The 18,876-nt window shown below is 35.7% G+C and overlaps 1 protein-coding gene across 4 annotated transcripts in view; it reads left to right on the forward strand.

Moving 5' to 3' along the window:
• The window catches only part of TMEM196 (transmembrane protein 196), a 216,320-nt gene that overhangs the window by 108,957 nt on the left and 88,487 nt on the right, over positions 1-18,876 (forward strand). For all 4 annotated transcript variants that reach the window (XR_005838579.1, XR_005838578.1, XR_005838580.1 and 1 more), the window contains 2 exons: positions 2,166-2,250; positions 17,984-18,069. The gene's annotated coding sequence lies outside the window, so the exon portion shown is untranslated. The remainder of the gene's footprint in view (positions 1-2,165; positions 2,251-17,983; positions 18,070-18,876) is intronic.

Here is an 18,876-nt window from a genome sequence, read left to right on the forward strand (position 1 = left end):
GAAATTTTTATTCCCTGATTTTTAGGAAAGTTGATATTTCATAATTTATATTCTTTGATCCATGCATGAATATTTATTAGTATTTCTTGGAAAAAATTCCCATGCTTTAATATATATATTTTTTTACTGTGCTAAAGAAAAGTCTGCTTTTCAGGAAAAAAAATAGGATGGTTTTGTTTGGTGCTTACAATAAAGCAGAGTGGAATTTCTGACCAAGTAGAGACAACTACTTCCAAAGTTACCAGGATTGATGAATGAATGTAAATGGTGACATATCAGTGGTAAAAGAATGCTATAAAGAAATTTCCTTTGGCTTTGGAACAGATCGTGTGTTTGCGTGTGTGTGTGTGTGTGTGTGTGTGTGTGTGTGTGGTAGTAACACATTTTCCAACAACTCAGCTTTCTTTCTGCTTTATGTTGAAAGTTAGTATTGATACTATACCCAGGAAATGTAACAGGATAAAAATTAATTTTACATAGTAACAACTGAGATTATCTTCCTCTTAGCGAAGAATAGCATATTAATTGCTGCAGTTTTCACTTTTTCGTCTTAAATTACCCTTCCCCACCATCTGTTTCACATCATCTCTGTTCAACATTTCTTTATTTTAAGATACCTTTTAAAACAGAGGAGAGTTTCCTTGAAATCAAGCATTGTACCTCTCATGAGTAGGCTACTGCTTGCTCCCCTGCTGATTGTTCCTCCACCCATCATTTTCTTTCATTCTACTTGCCTGTTGCTTCTTCTGCGTTTTCTTTCTCTGGAGTATGAAAAACCGAAGCGCTGTCGGGCTTTCTCTAACTCTCAGGCTGTGTCCACATTGTACTAGAAACAGCTCAGTCAGTTCAGCCAAATAGCTGATCAATTCCATCACACCATGAGTTTAAAAGGTGTCTGTTCTAACTCTATTGATTGGTTACTTAAGATGAAGTTGTCAGTGTGATAACATGGAGTGAGTACAAACTCAGTCTGACTTAATCTGGGGTCCAGTTCCAGCCTCTTGCTCATTGTTCTGTTCCAGTCTTACTGGTTTACCTCCACCACAGTGTCCTGAAATGAAGAAGGAGGCTTTACTCTTATTTTTTCATTATTTGTCTCAGTTTTTTAAAAGTGATGGGTGAAAATAGGAATATAGGGTCTTCTGAACCTAAAAATTCTCATTTTATGGAACATTAAAGGAGCTATAGAACCGAGGGTTCATCTTATCCAATTGCAAACTTTGGCTCAGTAGATCTTCAGCACTCTCTCAGAGTTGGCTGGAAGGTTTTCATGCCTGGTCCTGGTGGGTGGGAAGAGGTAGGCAGCCTGACTCAAAGGATACTTGATGGACTGGGTTTTCCACCTCTCTTGAGAGGCACAGATCCCCACTCCCATACACAGGCACCAATTCTAGTTATAGCAGTCTTATATAGTGGGCCTCCATAAGCAGTTGCTTTTGGGGAGAAGTTTCTTCTACTAAGAAGATATTTTAACACCAATAATTTTGTGTGAATCCATCGTTTTAGAGACTGAGATATTTAGAATCATAGAGAATGTGACTTTCCCAGGGTCATGGGGCCACTTGGTGTTCACAGTACTCCTTCTAACACTGAAGAAAAACTCAGTCTCTGAGCAAAATCACAAGAACTTTCTGGGGCATGGATCTCTCTGTAAATAAAGGAAAAGTGAAGAAAAGCTGAAAATGTTCATTTAAGAGTTGTGTGCTGACTGCAGTCAGAAATTGCCCTTGTTACCTGTTCAACTTCCATTAAATACTTACTTCATTAGGTGTAAATACCCATCCATCCATTTTTTTAATAAAAAGGTTGATCATGTATATGCCACGTGCCAAATGTTGAGGCCAGAAATGTAAAAGAAAAAATTGGCATACTCTTTACTCTTATAGAGCTTACATTTTACTGATAAATTGATAAGTAAAACGACATGTATATGTACTTTAAAACTTTGTATATGTACATAAAACTTTGTATTGTAATTTGAACAGTAATAAAAAAGTAATAAAAAGTAATAAAGTAATAAAAAAGCAGTGACTCTTTATTGAAAGCTAGGGACTGTGTAAGATAGATTTATATAAATATCCATTTAAATATATAAATATATATATGTCTGTCTATCTATTTATCTATAATCTTACCATTCTATTATTATTATTTCCATTTTACAGGCAAATGCACTGAGCTACTTCGAGGGTTAAATAACGTATCGAAGACCATACAACTAATTAAATTACATCTAGAAGAGAAATTCAGGTAGGTCCAGTTCTAAAGGCTCACCTTGGTGTAAGGAATTTTTGGTCTTTAAGAATCCTTAATAAATTCTCCAGAAAAGCAACATTTTCTCTTTAATTAACACACTAGGGAACATAAGAGGAAGGCATATTGGTTGCAGTGTTATGTCTGGATCTGAACATTTAAAAAATAATACAAATGTGAGAAACATATAACATTTTACCTAACTCATATTTTTACCAGCAGATTATACCTTAAAAAGAAAGATCTGATTAATAATTAAATATATCCTGAGTATGCCAAAGTATATAACTATGCAAATCCGTAATGAACCAAGCTCCTTGATTTTAACTTTTGGAAATCAAATATTAATGCAGAAGCTTTGCTAGACAAGTGCATTAAACCCTCTGGCGATGTGTACACACTTGAAAGCTGTAGTTCAATCATGGCCCTTCAAACACACACTTTTGTTTCCCTTTGGCATCAGTTCTTGGTGTTCAGTAATTTTAACAGGAAATAATTATGGATGAGTTAGTTAAACCTGTATCCTCAGGTCCCTAAAATAACCCCTATGCTGATAAAGGTAAAGACTCTAGCAGGCAGCTAGAAAGAAAAAGTATATATATTTTAAGGACTAATGAAAAGATTTTCTAGGTTTCTTCTCTTTAACCTTGATCTGAGAAAGGTTTAATCTTATGTTAAGGTTAAGATGCCACTAATCTAGTCCTTAACTTTTCTTAATAACTTTCCTTTTATAAGGGCTACTAGTCTATACAACCTTAACTTCTTTACTATGATAATTGGTCCAATTTGTATTTTATAATTATATACCTTTGTTCATGTAGAACAATATTTTTATTACCTGTGACATTATTTAAATTGAGACCTCAATGATAACATTTGTAATACTTTGTTTCATCCCATCTAAGATAATATTGACTGTAAGGCAAACTATTTGATACACCTTAAAAAAGAAAAAACACTGCTGCTCCAAGTATAATTTAGCTTTTTATCTTTTAGCATTTCGTATTATCCTAAAAAAAGGACTATGTTGGATATATTTAGACATGAATTTTAAATAATATATTACTGTTGTGCCTATAAGCAAAATTTAAGCAAAATAATGTTAAAGTATTTCTAAAATTTCTTCTCAATAAATATTTGATTCTTCTGAATCACTTTTTAACTCAAAGTCTTTAACGTTCAGTTTTTTCTCCAAATGTCATCTTCTCTGCAATGAGGAGCAATAGTGATAAAGCATTTCTTAAAATAACAAGATTTGTTCTAAGCCAAGCATCATACTTTCTACCAATTTGAATAATAGCACTTTTTTGACAAGAAGTCTCAACAAATTGTTTTCCAATAAGTTTTCAGTATCTTGCTATATTGGGCCCTATAAAGTACTTGGTATTTGCAAACAATTGTGGAATTGTAGTAATTTTTGTAATTCATATTTGCCTCATTGATACAAATTGATACCTGATTGTTCATCTTGATGACTTAGTGACTATTCAATAACTTTCTGTTTCAGTGACAAATGATTGTGTAGAATCTTTCTGATGCTATTTAAAATGTCAATTAAGGGGTGCCTGGGTAGCTCGGTCGGTTGAGTGGCGAGCTCTCGGTTTCAGCTCAGGTCATGATCTCAGAGTCCTGGTATTGAGCCCCACATCTGGCTCCGCATTCAGTGGGGAATCTCCTTGGAGATCCTTACTCTCTCTCCCTCTCCCTCTGCCCCTCCCCCCACTTACATGCTGCCTCTCTCTCTTTCTAAGATACGTGAGTGAATCTGAAGAAAAAATAAAATAAGTTAATTAATTAAGTGCCAATTGAATTCAGTATATGTGGTGCTGATAATGCCAATAATTATTTTTAAATGGCGTCTTTATGAGTGACTTTGACCAGATCATATATGTGCAGGCCATTACAGCAATTGTAAGGCACCATAAACTACATTTCACAGATGAATTTTGGGGATGCTAAAAAAGGAGGGAAGGAAATATATCTCAGAATTAATTAAATAAGATAAGGAAACATCATGTTTTCAAATAGACAGTTTTTGAATAAAAGATTTATATGTGAAATAGAGTATATAATTTCTGACAAAGAGAAGAAATTAATTTTTTGATGCCCCTAAAGTTATTTCTGGACACAAGTATAAAAAAATCAGTGTCATAATCAGGCACCCATAAAATTTTGTTCTCAGTAATAGCATCCATCAAACAGGGTTCTCATGATACTGCAGGGTATCATGAAACAAAGTTAATGGAAGTAATACAAACTTGGGGATCAGAAATAGTTGATATAAAATATTGCTGTAAAGGAGATATTAATTCACCATCTTCATTTGTAAAATAAGTGCGATAATGCCCCCTTCTCATGAATATTAGGAATAGGGTAAGGCCCTTTCCATAGTACATGAACCCCCTGCCAATAAGTAGAAACATTCAGTTATTCTGCCTAGTTTCATTTTGAAGGTTGCAGTGGATTGCAGCTTTATTTTTCCTATCTTAATTTAAAAACTAGACTTCCTCCAACTTATTCTAATTCTAACCCAAAGGAGCACCTTATTCAAAGGAGAGGCAGAGAACTTAAACCAGCTTCACAGAATCTAGTTTGGACTCTTAACTGCAAACACACAAAGGTGTGCAGAACCATGAGTATGCAATGCCTTCGGGCCATGCCTCTAGTGTAGATGGAAAGTACTTTGAATAAAACAAATTGGTCTGCAGCATAAGTATATTTTACAATGGAGAGATTCAGAAAAAGTTTTTCCTCCAAACTCCCAAAGCAGGTACTATTTTAATATTCTTGTCTGTTCAAATTTATATGCATATCATTAATAAATTTATTTTTCAGCATATCCTATACTAAATAATATGTTTTAACAAAAATTTTTTCTTAATTAGAAATCCACATGTTCGATAATTTCACTAATTTTTTCACATGATTACATTTTAACATGATGGCAAGAAGAGAATAGATGGAAAAATAAATTAACAATTATTCCCTTGGTTTAGCATTCCTGAATGGGAAAATAGATTATGAAGTATTTTACAAAGATATTTGCAACGTGGTATGAGCTCATCCATCCAGTCATATAACCTAAAGTATGGTTGTCACAGGCAGGGTGATAAGTTGGCACCATTTCAGAACTGTCGTGAGGGAAACTGCTTATCATTCACCAAATTCCATTCTTCCTTTTCCCATTCAACAGTACTATGGTCACACAGTTGACCAACAAACTGTATTTCCTTGCCTCTGTTGAAGCAATGGGTGGTCAAGTGATGAAAACTTGATCAGTTGGACTGTGAATAGAAGTCTTGGACCTCTAGGATTTAAAACGTTATGTGCACCTCCTCCACATCCTCTTCTTCCTTACTCCCTGCTGGGAACTGGACACGGCAGCAATCCAGCTGCCACTGTACCAACGAAGACCATGGTGCCCATGCTGCAGGGGCTGGGAAGCTAAGACCCACAGGCAAAATCTAGCCTCTGGTCTTCTTTTGTGTGGTTTCCAGCTAAGCACTATTTTATATTTTTAAAGGGTTTGTAACAAAAGAGAAGGGGAGAAAAATTGACAACAAAGATGTATGTTGCTCATAAAGCCTAAATATTTATTACCTGGCACTTTACAAAAAGTTTACAGACGTATACCCAAAGGTGCAGCAGATCAACAGCTTCGAAGAAATCCAAGTCTCTAAATGATGACAAAAAGCAAAGCTCTCCAGGCCATCTGGACAGTTTGTGACAGTCTGCAACATGAAATAGAAATAAACTGAGAAAGGGGTCACGTTACATAGGAAAGAACAGTATGAGTATGACTTCAGACGAGAAAGTGTGAGCAGGAAGACAGTGAGACATCTTTAATCTTCAATGTGATGAAAGACAAAAGTTAACCTAGATTTGTCTATCCAGTGAAAATATCCTTCACCAATGAAGGTAAAATACCAACATTTTTAGAAAAACAAAGCTGAGAGAACTTATCTCTGGCAAAACTGTACAAGAATTTCACAGTGGTCTTAAAGCAAGGAAAATGGTACCAGATAAAATCCTGAATGGACAGGAGAAAATGAGGACTCTCAGAAAAGACAAATATTCACAAAAACATAAAATATCTTTCTATTATAATTGTGTATGTGTGTGTGCGTATGTGTGTGTGGTTTTAAATTTCTTTACAAAAATTATGGACTGCAAAAAGAAAAACAGTAATGTAGAGTTTATGGCACATATTGAAGAAAAATACAAGAATAAAAAAGACAGCAGGTGATGAACTGAGTTTGTAGCAAGGTTTTAAAAATGTTTCTGAAGTAATATATGAAGTTAGGCTGAAGTAATGTGAAGATTCATGTTGTATTCTTGAGAGTGAGAAGCCACCAAAAATAACAATAAGGTTATAGATAAAAAAGCAACACAATAAAGCATGGTATGTTAAAAAATACAATATTAATTCAAAAGGGGAAAAGGTTGTAGCAAAAATAAATGAAATAAATACACAAATTTCTAAATGGAAGATTTAACCTTATAATAGCAACATCATATTAAATGCAAATTAATATACACTCTATTTCCAGTTTAGAAACACATTGTGTGACTGGATAAAGGAGAAAGATTTGTCTATATATGGTTTATATGAAACATACTTTAATAGGAAATACACAAACAGGTTGAAAGAGTTAAAAACAGTATATCATGGAAGCACTAAACATAAGGCTAATATGGCTCTATTAATTTCTGCCAAAATAGAATGCAAAATAAAGAGTATTACTAAAGAATGAAAGCAGATATTTCATGATAAAATATCAATTTATCAAGAAGATACAAAAAATTCAAATTATGTATGAATTTAACAATAGAACTTCAAAATATAAGATGCAAGGGAGGAAAAGGACAAATTCATGATTAGAGTTGATGGAAGAGTGGACAAAGATATAAGGGAAAATATGGGCTATTGAACAATATGAACAGCCAGCATTTTGGTATGCTCATAGAACAATTCATTAAAAAGAAAAAAATGATGAACTAGGTGATGAGGGAGAATTGCTAAAGATTTTTTCTTGAGTTGAATAAGTTAGGCTACCATATATATAAGCTTTTCCATGAGCTTCCAGGTACCTTCTTCCAAATTACTCACTGTAGTGCTGTAGGAAGTGGAGATCTTATGTGGTGGTTTCCTATTATTCCTGTACTTCTTCTGATTTCTTAAATAGTAACAGAAGTTTTCTTAATCTTCACTCTGCCCATCTTTTCAAATCCCTGTATTGAATTCTTTTATTCTTGAAATACCTAAAGCAGTTTTTGTTTTTGTGACCAAATTCGACATGGTATATCATAATGTGTGGGTAGAGAGACTGATAAATGGTTGACTTTATCAATTTGAATTGTTCAATTTGTGAGTCTGTAGAGGTTCTCTCCCAATTGTTTATATTTTCTCAATGAAGGAGAAAGTTAGGTCACCAGCTGAGAGTAAGGGGCTGGGGGAGTGAAAGAGGAAAAGATCTGAAAAAGTTCTTTAAGAGTCTGGTGAAAGCATGGACTCTAATGGCTGCATCACATAAAGGGTGCTCCTTTACGGTTTTGGATTTAAATCTAGTAAATGTGAGTTTGTGGCTTTCCTCAGCTACATTTACAGGCCATAGGTAAAATTTGTAAGATAATTGGCTGGAAGGTCCAAACAGTGAGGAGTTCTCAGCCTTGTCTGGACATTAGGCTTCCTTGAGAAGCTTTTACATGATACCAATGCCTGCTCTCTTCCCCAGTGATTCTGATTTAATTGTCTTAGGGTGGAGTCTGATCATCAAAAAAATTGAAAGCTACCTATAGGATCTCAACGTAAGAACATGGTTGAGTCCCTTTTTTAGATTACAAAAATTCCTGAGATCAGAATCTGTGTCTTATTAATAGTTTTATTCTCAGTGCTTACACAAAGTAGGTGATCAAAAAATGTTAGTGGAACTGAAGAGTAAATCCATGAAAAGTCAGGCTTCGGCAACTGAGTTTCATCTCTAATTCCCTCCTTCTAATGATTTCTCACAACATTTCCCAATAGTAGTTTGGAGTCTGTAGTAGACACAAAGGTAGCCATGCGATTCCTTACGTTTCTATGAGAGAATGGGCCGTTAAGATGCTAAGGATGAAGACTCTGTGGCACGGATCTCACAGATTGCTGTCAGAGATAATTACTGCCTCTACATAAATACCTGAGGTAGAGTTGGTTTGTTCAACAACAAACCTATTTCCTCTTCTTTAGAGCACAGCTAGACTGTACCTCCTGGTCTCACTCCCAGGAAGATGTAGCCACAAGACAGAATTCTCACCAATGAAATGGTAAGATGAAGTCCTTAGGGTACACCCTAATCCTTATCACTAGTGTCCTTATAAGAGGGGAATTTGGGCATAGAAACTCACAGAGCGAACACCACGCAAAGACAGAAGCAGAGATTGGTGTGATGCATCTACACACCAAGGAATACCCGGGACTGTAGTTGTCCCCAAAAGCCGAGACAAAAGCATGGGGTAGATTCTCTCCCAGAGCACTCAGATGGAACCAACTCTGCTGACACATTGATTTTGGACTTCTAGCTTTCAAAACTGTGAGACAATAAATTTCTGTGGTTTTAAGCCATCTGAAATATTTTGTTATGACAGCCCTAGAAAACTAACACATTTTTGTATGCCATAATGTCAAGTTGCTATGATTTTTAGCATATTATTTATCAAGGAGAGAATAAAAGCAAATCAATGAATATCTTTTTCCCCTTTTCTTTGCAAAGAGTAAAAAAATTAAAAATGATTTGTATTTTATCAGCACCCACGCCAAAATGTTTTTTTCACCAGTGAATCATTAATTGCCTAGGATGTCAAGAGTATTTAACAACTTTGTGAAAGTTAGCATGAGAAGTCTTTGTTTTACTTTTTTCCCTGACATATAGTTTACTTAAGTTCATTTTCTACCTGATTACCTCTTTTGCATGAAAGATAGCAAAATGACCTCAAACTGCCCCAGGGGCTTCAGAACTGCTGACAGTTACACTTCTAAGAAACTGGGTCCTCAAACTAATTTTTCTCAGGTTCTCAAAAGATAAAAATATTAACTATGAGTCACAATGGATGTTAATTCCCTGAACCTCTTTATTCCTATTCTACTCCTGCTCTTTCCTGGAGCTCTTCACACAGATATAGCTAAGGAAAGAAGGGTGAGATCATTTTCCCTCTGCCAATTGTATGATAGAAAATTACTGTTCCCCCCCCCTTTTTTTTTACTGTCCACTTCTTTAGAGAAGTAGAATTAAATAAGGGATCTGAGGTAATATAACGTCAAGAATATTTTCCCTTTACTATCCAAAAAACCATCCTGGAAGGAAGATAATAAATTTTCACAACTTAAATACGAATGAGTTATTGCAGCATTGAAAGTGGGATTTGTTCTTGTTTTAGGAAAGTGTCCCTCATTAAATACTTTATCTAATTAAATATATTAGCACTGGTAAAAGACATCATTTTATTTCAAGTGTCACTTTGTAGCGAGGAAGAAAAATAGGAAAAATCATAAATGGTGTGCCTGTGGGGATAGATTATGCCAAGAGAGAACGAGAAACTGAATTCCACTGAATTTATGGATACTGGGTCCTACTGCTCTTCAATGAATGTATTTAACTCAGAGTAGTTTTTCCTGGATTTTCCTACAATGAAGAATAGTGACATAAAGCATTACATAAAATATTGCTCCTGAATTGCCTTAGTTTGTGTTGTGCATGCTTTGCAGAATCCATTCAGGATGGAGACACTCATTCTCCCAGGTAACGGAGATATTGGTTACTGAGGGCTCTTAGCTGAGTCCCTCTTCCACACCCATTGTGGGGAAGGTTGGAGAGGCAGCCTGTTTCCACTGACTGGTTGATGCAGGGATATCAAAGTCCCAGGTATCTGCCTCAAGGTGATACAACTTTGAAGGACACCAACTCCACAGCTTTCCATGGGATTGTCCAGGACCTTTGTGTGATTGCATTAAAGTTCAACTTCTATCCTGTATTCTTCACTCACTGACTAGTGTTGATCCTAGGAAGACTCCCTCCAAAATCTCAGAATCTCAATGTTTTTCAGGTAAACAAGTCTTAATGGTTTATAAATTCAAGAAACCCAAGACAAATAGCAAAGGATAATGAATAATGATAGTGAATAGTGGTGGTGATACTGAATACTAACAGTGAAGGACACTGATACCTGATCTAGTATATACGTTAGATAAAATAACAATTCCTCAAAGATATCCATACCCTAGTACCTGGAACCTGTGCCAAAAGAGACTTTGGATATGTGACTATCATTAGGATCTCAAGATTCAGAAATTATACTGAATTATCCAAATGGGCTCAATGTAATCACAAGGGGCTTTGAAAGTAGGAAAAGAAGGCGGAAGAAATCAGGGAAAGGTATGTGACAACGGAAACAAGGTCAAAATGATATGATATGAGAAGGTCTCAACCAACTGCTACCGGCTTTGAAGATGGTAAAAGGAGGCCACAAGTCAAAGGATGCCAGTAGCCTGAAGAACCATATAATCCTTTCAATAGAAGCAAAAAAAAACATTTGATAAAGTACGATATCTATACTTGATTAAAAAAAAAATCTTCAACAAACTACAAAGTTAGAATTTCTCCCCAAGAGCTTCCAGAAAGATATGCAGCCCTGCCAACACTTTGATTTTAGGACTTCTAACCTGAAGAACTGTAAGATAATAAATTTGGTTTACTTTAAGCCATGAAGTGTGTGGCATTTTGTTACAGCAGCAATAGAAAACCAATACAATATATTTCTTATGCATGTTCAAATATGTGAGCTATATAACAAAATCAATGTCATCATATTATGATCATTAACATTGGATAATATGGACTGCCTGGAATACTGAACTTGCTCTGAGTCAATTCTTCACAGCCTCTACCATTTTGGTGGTCAAATTTCATTCTCAACCACCCATGCTTGATCATGATCTACAATTAGCTGACCATACCTGGATGTGTCATGACATACGATCAGAGGTTCAGAACATCATGGTGTTAGGATGACAATGTCAGGTGGCTTCAGATGATAGTCTTTTAGTTTTTTGGACCTAGATCCAAATTCCAACACCATAATTTACTACCTAGGTGGCCCTAAGTCAATTACCCAACTACTCTGCAACTCCTTTCCTCATATCAAACTGGGGTAATATATAACTTGTGCAACAAAACAAACCTCAACAAACTCAAGAAGATCAAAATCATTCCATGCATATTTTCTGACCACAGTGCTATGAAACTAGAAGTCAACCATGAAAAAAATCTGGAAAGACCACAAATACAGGGAGGTTAAATTACATGCCACCAAATAATGAATGGGTCAACCAGGAAATCAAAGAAGAAATTAAAAAGTACATGAAAGCAAATGAAAATGAAAACACAATGGTCCAAAACCTCTGAGAGGCAGCAAAATCCCATTTACTATTGTACCAAAAACAGTAAGATACCCACGAATAAACCTAACCAAAGAGGTGAAAGACATGTACTCTGAAAACTATAAAACACTGATGAAAGAAATTCAAGACAACACAAAGAAATGGAAAGACATTCCATGCTCATGGATTAGAAGAACAAATACTGTTAAAATGTCTTTTCTACCCAAAGCAATCTACACATTTGTGCAATCCCTATCAAAATACCACCAGCATTTTTCACAAACAATCCTAAAATTTGTATGGCACCACAAAAGATCCCAACTAGCCAAAGCAACCTTGAAAAAGAAAAACAAAGCTGGAGGCATCACAATTCCAGACTTCAGTTATATATCACAGCTGTAGTAATCAAAATAGTAAGGTACTAACATAGAAATAGACACATAGATCAATAAAACAGAGTAGAAAATTCAGAAATGAAATCACAATTATATGATCGATTATTCTTCAATAAAGCAGGAAAGAATATGCAGTGGGAAAAAGAGTCTCTTCAACAAATGGTGTTGGGAAAACTGGACAACAAAAAGTGAAAGAATGAAACTATACCACTTTCTTACACCATACACAAAAATAAATTCAAAATGAATTAAAGACCTGAATGTGAGGGGCACCTGGGTGGCTCAGTCATTAAGCATCTGCCTTCAGCTCAGGGTGTGATACCAGGGTCCTGGGATCGAGCCCCGCATCAGGCTCCAAGGGAGCCTGCTTCTTCCTCTCCCACTCCTCCTGCTTGTGTTCCCTCTCTCGCTGGCTGTATCTCTCTCTGTCAAATAAATAAATAAAATCTTTTAAAAAAGACCTGAATGTGAGACCTAAAACCATAAAAATTCTAGATCACAGGTAGTAGCTTCTTTGATATCAGTTGTAACAACTTCTTTCAAGGTATATCTCCTAAGGCAAGGGAAACAAAAGCAAGCATAAACTATTGGGACTATATCAAAATAAAAAGCTTCTGCACAGTGAAGGAAACAATCAACAAAATTAAAAGGCAGCCTACAGAATGGGAGAAAATATTTGCAAATGATATGTCCAATAAAGGCCTAGTATCCAAAATATATAAAGAACTTATAAAAATCAACACCCAAAACACAAATAATCCTATTAAAAAATGGGCAGAAGAGGGGTGCCTGGCTGGCTCAGTCAATTAAGCATCCTAATCTTGTTTTCAGCTCAGGTCATGATCTCAGGATTGTGAGATTGAGTCCAGAGTCTGGCTCTGTGCTCAGCCAGGGGTCTGCTTTAGACCCTTTCTCTCCCTCTGTCCTTCCCCCAACTCTTGCACGTGCTCAAATAAATAAATAAAATCTTTTAAAAAAAGAAAAAAATGGACAGAAGACATGAACATACATTTTTCCAAAGACATCCAGATAACCAACAGACACATGAAAAGAGGCTCATCATTACTCATCATCAGAGAAATGCAAATCAAAACTACAATGAGATTCCCTAATTTCTCTTTCTTCAGTCTCATTGTTCGTGTGTAGAAATGCAACTGATTTCTGAGCATTGATTTTGTATCCCACCACATTACTGAATTGCTCTATAACTTCTAGTAGTTTGGGGGTGGAGTCTTTTGGGTTTTCCATATAGAGTATCATGTCATCTGCGAAGAGAGACTGTTTGACTTCTTTGCCACTTTGGAAAACAGTGTGGAGGTCCCTCAAAAAGGTAAAAATTGAGCTACCCTATGATAGCCATTGCACTACTTGGTATTTACCCCAAAGATACAGACGTAGTGAAGAGAAGGGCCATATGCACCCCAGTGTTCATAGCAGCTCTGTCCACAATAGCCAAATTGTGGAAGGAGCCGAGATGCCCTTCAACAGATGACTGGATTAAGAAGATGTGTCCATATATACAATGGAATATTACTCAGCCATCAGAAAGAATGGTTACCCAACATTTGCAGCAACGTGGACATGACTGGAGGAGATTATGCTAAGTGAAATAAGTCAAGCAGAGAAAGACAATTATGGTTTCACTCATTTATGGAACATAAGAAGTAGGAAGATCGGTAGGAGAAGGAAGGGAAGAAGGAAGGGGAGGTAAACAGAAGGGGGAATGAACCATGAGAGACTATGGACTCTGGGAAACAAACTGAGGGCTTTAGAGGGAAGGGGGGTGGGGGATTGGGATAGGCCGGTGATGGGTATTAAGGAGGGCACGTATTGCATGGTGTACAGGGTATTATATGCAAATAATGAATTATGGAACTTTACATCAAAAACTAGGGATGTACTGTATGGTGACTAACATAACGTAATAAAAAATTATAAAAAATATAATGAAATATCACCTCACATCTGTCAGAAGGGCTAAAGTCAACAACACAAGAAACAGCAGTACTGGTAAGGATGTGGAGAAAAAGGAATTCTCTTGCACTGTTAGTAGGAATGCAAACTGTAAAGATTGCAGCTGCCGTGGAAAACAGCATGGACGTTCCTCAAAAAGTTAAAAACAGAACTGCTCTATGATCTAGCAATTGGACTACTAGGTATTTACCCAAAGAATACAAAAATACTAATTCAAAGGGATGCATGTAACCCTATATTTATAGCAACATCATTTACAATAGCCAAGATGTAGAAGCAGCAACCCAAGTATCCATCAACTGATGAATAGACAAAGAAGTTATACACACACACACACACACGTACGTATGTACGTACGTATACTGGAATACTATTCCGCCATAGCAAAGAATGAAATTTTGCCATTTGCAATGAAATGGATGAAGCTAGAGAGTATAATGCTAAGTGAAGTAAGTCAGTCAGAGAAAGACAAAAGCCATATTATTTCACTCATATGTGGAATTTCAGAAAACAGACAAGCAAAAGGGAAAAAATAAGAGAGAGGGAGAAACAAAGGAAGGAACAAACTCTTAATTATAGAGAACAAACTGGTGGTTACCTGAATGGAGGTGACTCGGGGAATGGGTGAAATAGGGGATGGGGATTAAGGAATACACTTGTGATGAGCATAGGGTGTTGTATGAACATGTTGAATCATTAAATTGTTTACCTGAAATTAATATAACACTGTATGTTAACTAATCAGAATTAAAGACTTAAAAAATATATAACTTGAGCAAACTTGTATCTATTAAATTACATCATATTCTTACACAGTGCTGGCACAGAACAGGCACTTAATAAACATTAGTTATTTTTATTATTACAACATAGTTCAATGGTTCATTTATTCAACAAATATTTTGTGAGCCCCTACTGTGTTTAAGAATTGTTTTTCCAACTTAATTATCACATTGAGATAGAACTGAAATTTATCTTGAAGATTGGAAAATCTCAGGTCACAGATAAAATGCCTGTTACTATGCCCAGAATTAATATTTATTTGATGTTTAATTAAATAATTCATTGACAGATGCCTTTGATTGTTTTTATTTGGTGTGGACTGGCTTCATGTTATCTCTTAGAGGCCATATGAAAAAACTTTGTACCAGCCAAAAATACACAAACTACACACAGAAGTTTGTGAAGAATATAGCATTTTTTCCTAGAGTCCTTGAAAAAAAAAATGTGATTGTAGTAGACTTCATTGAAAATAGAGGGGAAAACTTCAGAGCGTTTGAGGTTATAACCGAATATGTATTTTTACCCTTAGGTTATTTGACTAAAAAAGCATATGCACATTCAATGTTTTATTAAAAAGCACATTCCTGCTCAGAGACATAACAGATACATTTGCAGTGGAAGAATTTTATTTATTTTTCTATTGCAAATTCTGCCAGAACCACATGGAAAAAGACCAAAAGATTTATTACGTTTATAAATCTATTCACCTAGTTTTGAAAGACTTTTCTCTAAATACCATTTAAAATAATTCTATTCTTTTCAGTTCTTATTAAAGTGTTTATAGTTAACATCATCAAAAGAATAATTATCAAAATGTAAGAAATAGTATAACTACGTAGGCTCAATAAATCAAATGCAATGAAAAATACCTTTTATTAATCAAAATAGTTGGGGGAAAAAAGGAAGAGTGAAGGAACTATTTTGTGAAATTTAAGGGTCTTTATAGGGACAAATAAGTATGGTGTATGAGTATGTAAATCTTTATTTCACTTACCAAGAGAAGGCCCAGTGAAATCACACACAAAAGGGAAAGAAAAAAATAGGAAATGCTTGCCTTAGTGGGCCTGTATTATGATAGTTAAAGTCTCTATTCTCAGTGGAGAATAGTGCCGTCAATGGATTTGAACACGGCTAAAATATAATTCTTTAGGTATTTCAGCAGAGTCCAAAACCAATTCCACAACCTTGTAACATTAAGGCTAAAATGAAATTATTTACAAAATTATAAGAGAGCTTAAGAAGGCTGCAAAATAGGTTAGCAGAAACTTCTAATTTTATAGAAAAGGAAACTGAAGTCTGAAGAGATGGACTACAATCCAATCTATGAGTCACTCGAAATTAGAAGATTCAATATTTAGTTGCTTAACTTTGTTTTTGACTCCTCATGTATTATCCAATTTTATCACCACCTCATTTAACAGACTTAGTTCAAAATGACTTTTGACTGTTTTCCAAGATCCAGTCCACATTCAAGTGAAATTTGCTTCTAAAGTTTTCCCAGGAATGCGCCCCAAGGCTTTGAAAGTAATTCTAAGTAAGAGCAACAAAATGGTTCGAAGGCAAGATACTATTGTCCAATAAAAGAGCAGCACTGTCCATTAAAAATATTTTCTAATACATTGAAAAAGTGAAAAACAGATGAATAAATTTTAGTAATATATTTTAACTTAACATATCAAACATATAATCATTTCATCATGTAAACAATGTTAAATTTTGTAATTGGTATTTCATATTGTTTTCATACTCAGCTACAATCAGCATGAATTTTTCACTTACACTACATCTCAATTTGGGTTAGATGTATTTCAAGCGCTCAATAGCCAGTTGTGGCATGTGGCTACCATGTTGGACAATACAGATCTAGAATGACAATCATTATTCAAATTCTGCATTGAAATTATTTTCTTCTAAGATTTATTTATTTATTTTAGAGAGGGAGAGTGGGGGAGGAGCAGAGAGAGAGAGTACTCAGGAGACTCCCCACTGTGCAGAGCCCACTGAGGGGCTCAATCTCACAACCATGGCCTGAGCCAAAATCAAGAGTTGGACACTCAACTGACTGAGCCATCCAGGTGCCCCAAATTCTGCATTAAAATTAATAGCTGTTGAACAAATATTCGGCTGGCAATTTTGGATTTCCTAAATAGTAAAAACTACTCTGTTCTCATGTTCTGGGTTTCATATTATACGCATTTTGTTATAGTGCACATATTTTGAATCCCTCATATCTTTTATTTCTTTTTTTTCCCCCTTTCATTTATCTCCTTCCCCTTTTCTGCTGTGTTCTGGGAGAATTCTTTTAATTGTCCTTCTAATTTGTTGGCTTAATTTTCCGTAGTATCTCATCGGCTTTTCACAGTCTCCATTGCACATTTAAACTCAATAATTTTATTTTTAAATGAGGCACTATTTCTTGATCTCAGATTATTCTCTTTGATAGATTTAATTTATTCTTGAGTATCCCTGATATTATATGTTGCATATTATTAATTTTCTCCCTTCTTTTGATTTATTTCATTTGATTCCTCAGAATAAGTTTCCCTTCTTCTTTACTATGAAATCTTTGCCTAAATATTATGTTGGTAACTTATTTTAAAGTGCTGTGGCAAAAAAGTAGAATAACGTGTGGGTTAACTGACTCTAGTGCACACTTGAGGCATAAGTAGGTAGTGTTGAAGCAATGAAGCGCACGGCTTCACCATCAGAGGGTTTCAAGTGACTAAATAAACACCAGAGGGAACATCAACATAAAGATCGTTGGAAATCAGTTTGGTGAATTTTAGTGACACTCAAGATCCGGGGTTCACCAGAATGGCAGCGCATCCCTGGCATGAACAATATGTAAATATCCAGTATGCCCAGGTGCTGAACGGATTTAGAGTAACACATGATATCTCGAACTCTACACAGTCCAGGGTCTGTGTTACAAAGAGGACTGAGTGGTCAAATTCAACTACAAACCAGACTGATTTTGCTCTCAAATGTGTTTGCTTTCACCTTTGAATGAATTTCTCAGGCAAGGCCTCATCAGTGTGACAGAGGACAGAGAATACATTCATCTCCAAGTGTGCAGGAACATGTTGTTTGACTGTTTTTCTATGCTTCTGTTAGGAAATGTGGTTCATTTGGCAAATTTTGTGTAAACTTACTCTCATTTTAACAGACCACCTGATAACCAGATGCTATACGTATATCCTCTCAACTCCAGTCTCCAGGGGCGGCCATCTGTGGAACAGCCATTTGGATCAGGTCAGTTTAAAATGATAAGTTCAGTCTCATTTTCCCATTCCTTTTTTCCTTTCATCACGAAGAAAATTCTGCAGTTCTGTTACTGTCGTGTAAGTACATGTTCAATACTAAGTGTGTTTCTGTGAAAGTATCGTTCTTACCAAAAGAGAAAAAGGGAAGTGCATCCTTTCTTTAGTTTTATTTGGTGGTTTGGATTGCTTGTGAGGTATAGAGAGGGAGTAACTAGTTGGGGCAACTAAGAAGCAGGGAGATATTTGTTGCGGTATCCTGAAGAATCTCATTTTCCATGACCAGCATGCCTGACTACCCAGGTAATGTACCTTGGGAAGATGCGCATTCCTCTTAGACAATCCCCACCACAATAGGTGGGGTCAAGATTGTCTCCGTGGCATCTTGCAATAATTGCCTCACAATTTCTGTCTCTCACTGTATTCTCCTGTCTGTCTCAGGGTTATCTCCCATGTAGCCATGGCTGCTTGGAGTTCCAAGATACTGTAGACCAGAAAAGGTCAAGTAGTTTTGAAGACTCTTAAGAATTTTCATTGACTACATGGTAATTTCTATACCATGAAGGAAAGGCTGGAAAAGATTTTTAAAGCCTTGGTATTATAAAATATTCCCAGTGTCATTTCAATACTACCTCTTCCTGTCACACTTCAGTCCAATCAATTCCATTAAATAACAGGGGTCAAAGGTATATAACTCTCTTCTGTTATCTTGTCTCTATCTTTAGCCTATCAGTACAGCATTATATTAGAGATGATCCAGGAATATATCCATTCTACAGATCTCAGAGCCTGGGTCCCT

The sequence above is a fragment of the Ursus maritimus genome, unplaced genomic scaffold (assembly GCF_017311325.1).
Source record: "Ursus maritimus isolate PB19 unplaced genomic scaffold, ASM1731132v1 scaffold_3, whole genome shotgun sequence".
NCBI lineage: Eukaryota > Metazoa > Chordata > Mammalia > Carnivora > Ursidae > Ursus > Ursus maritimus.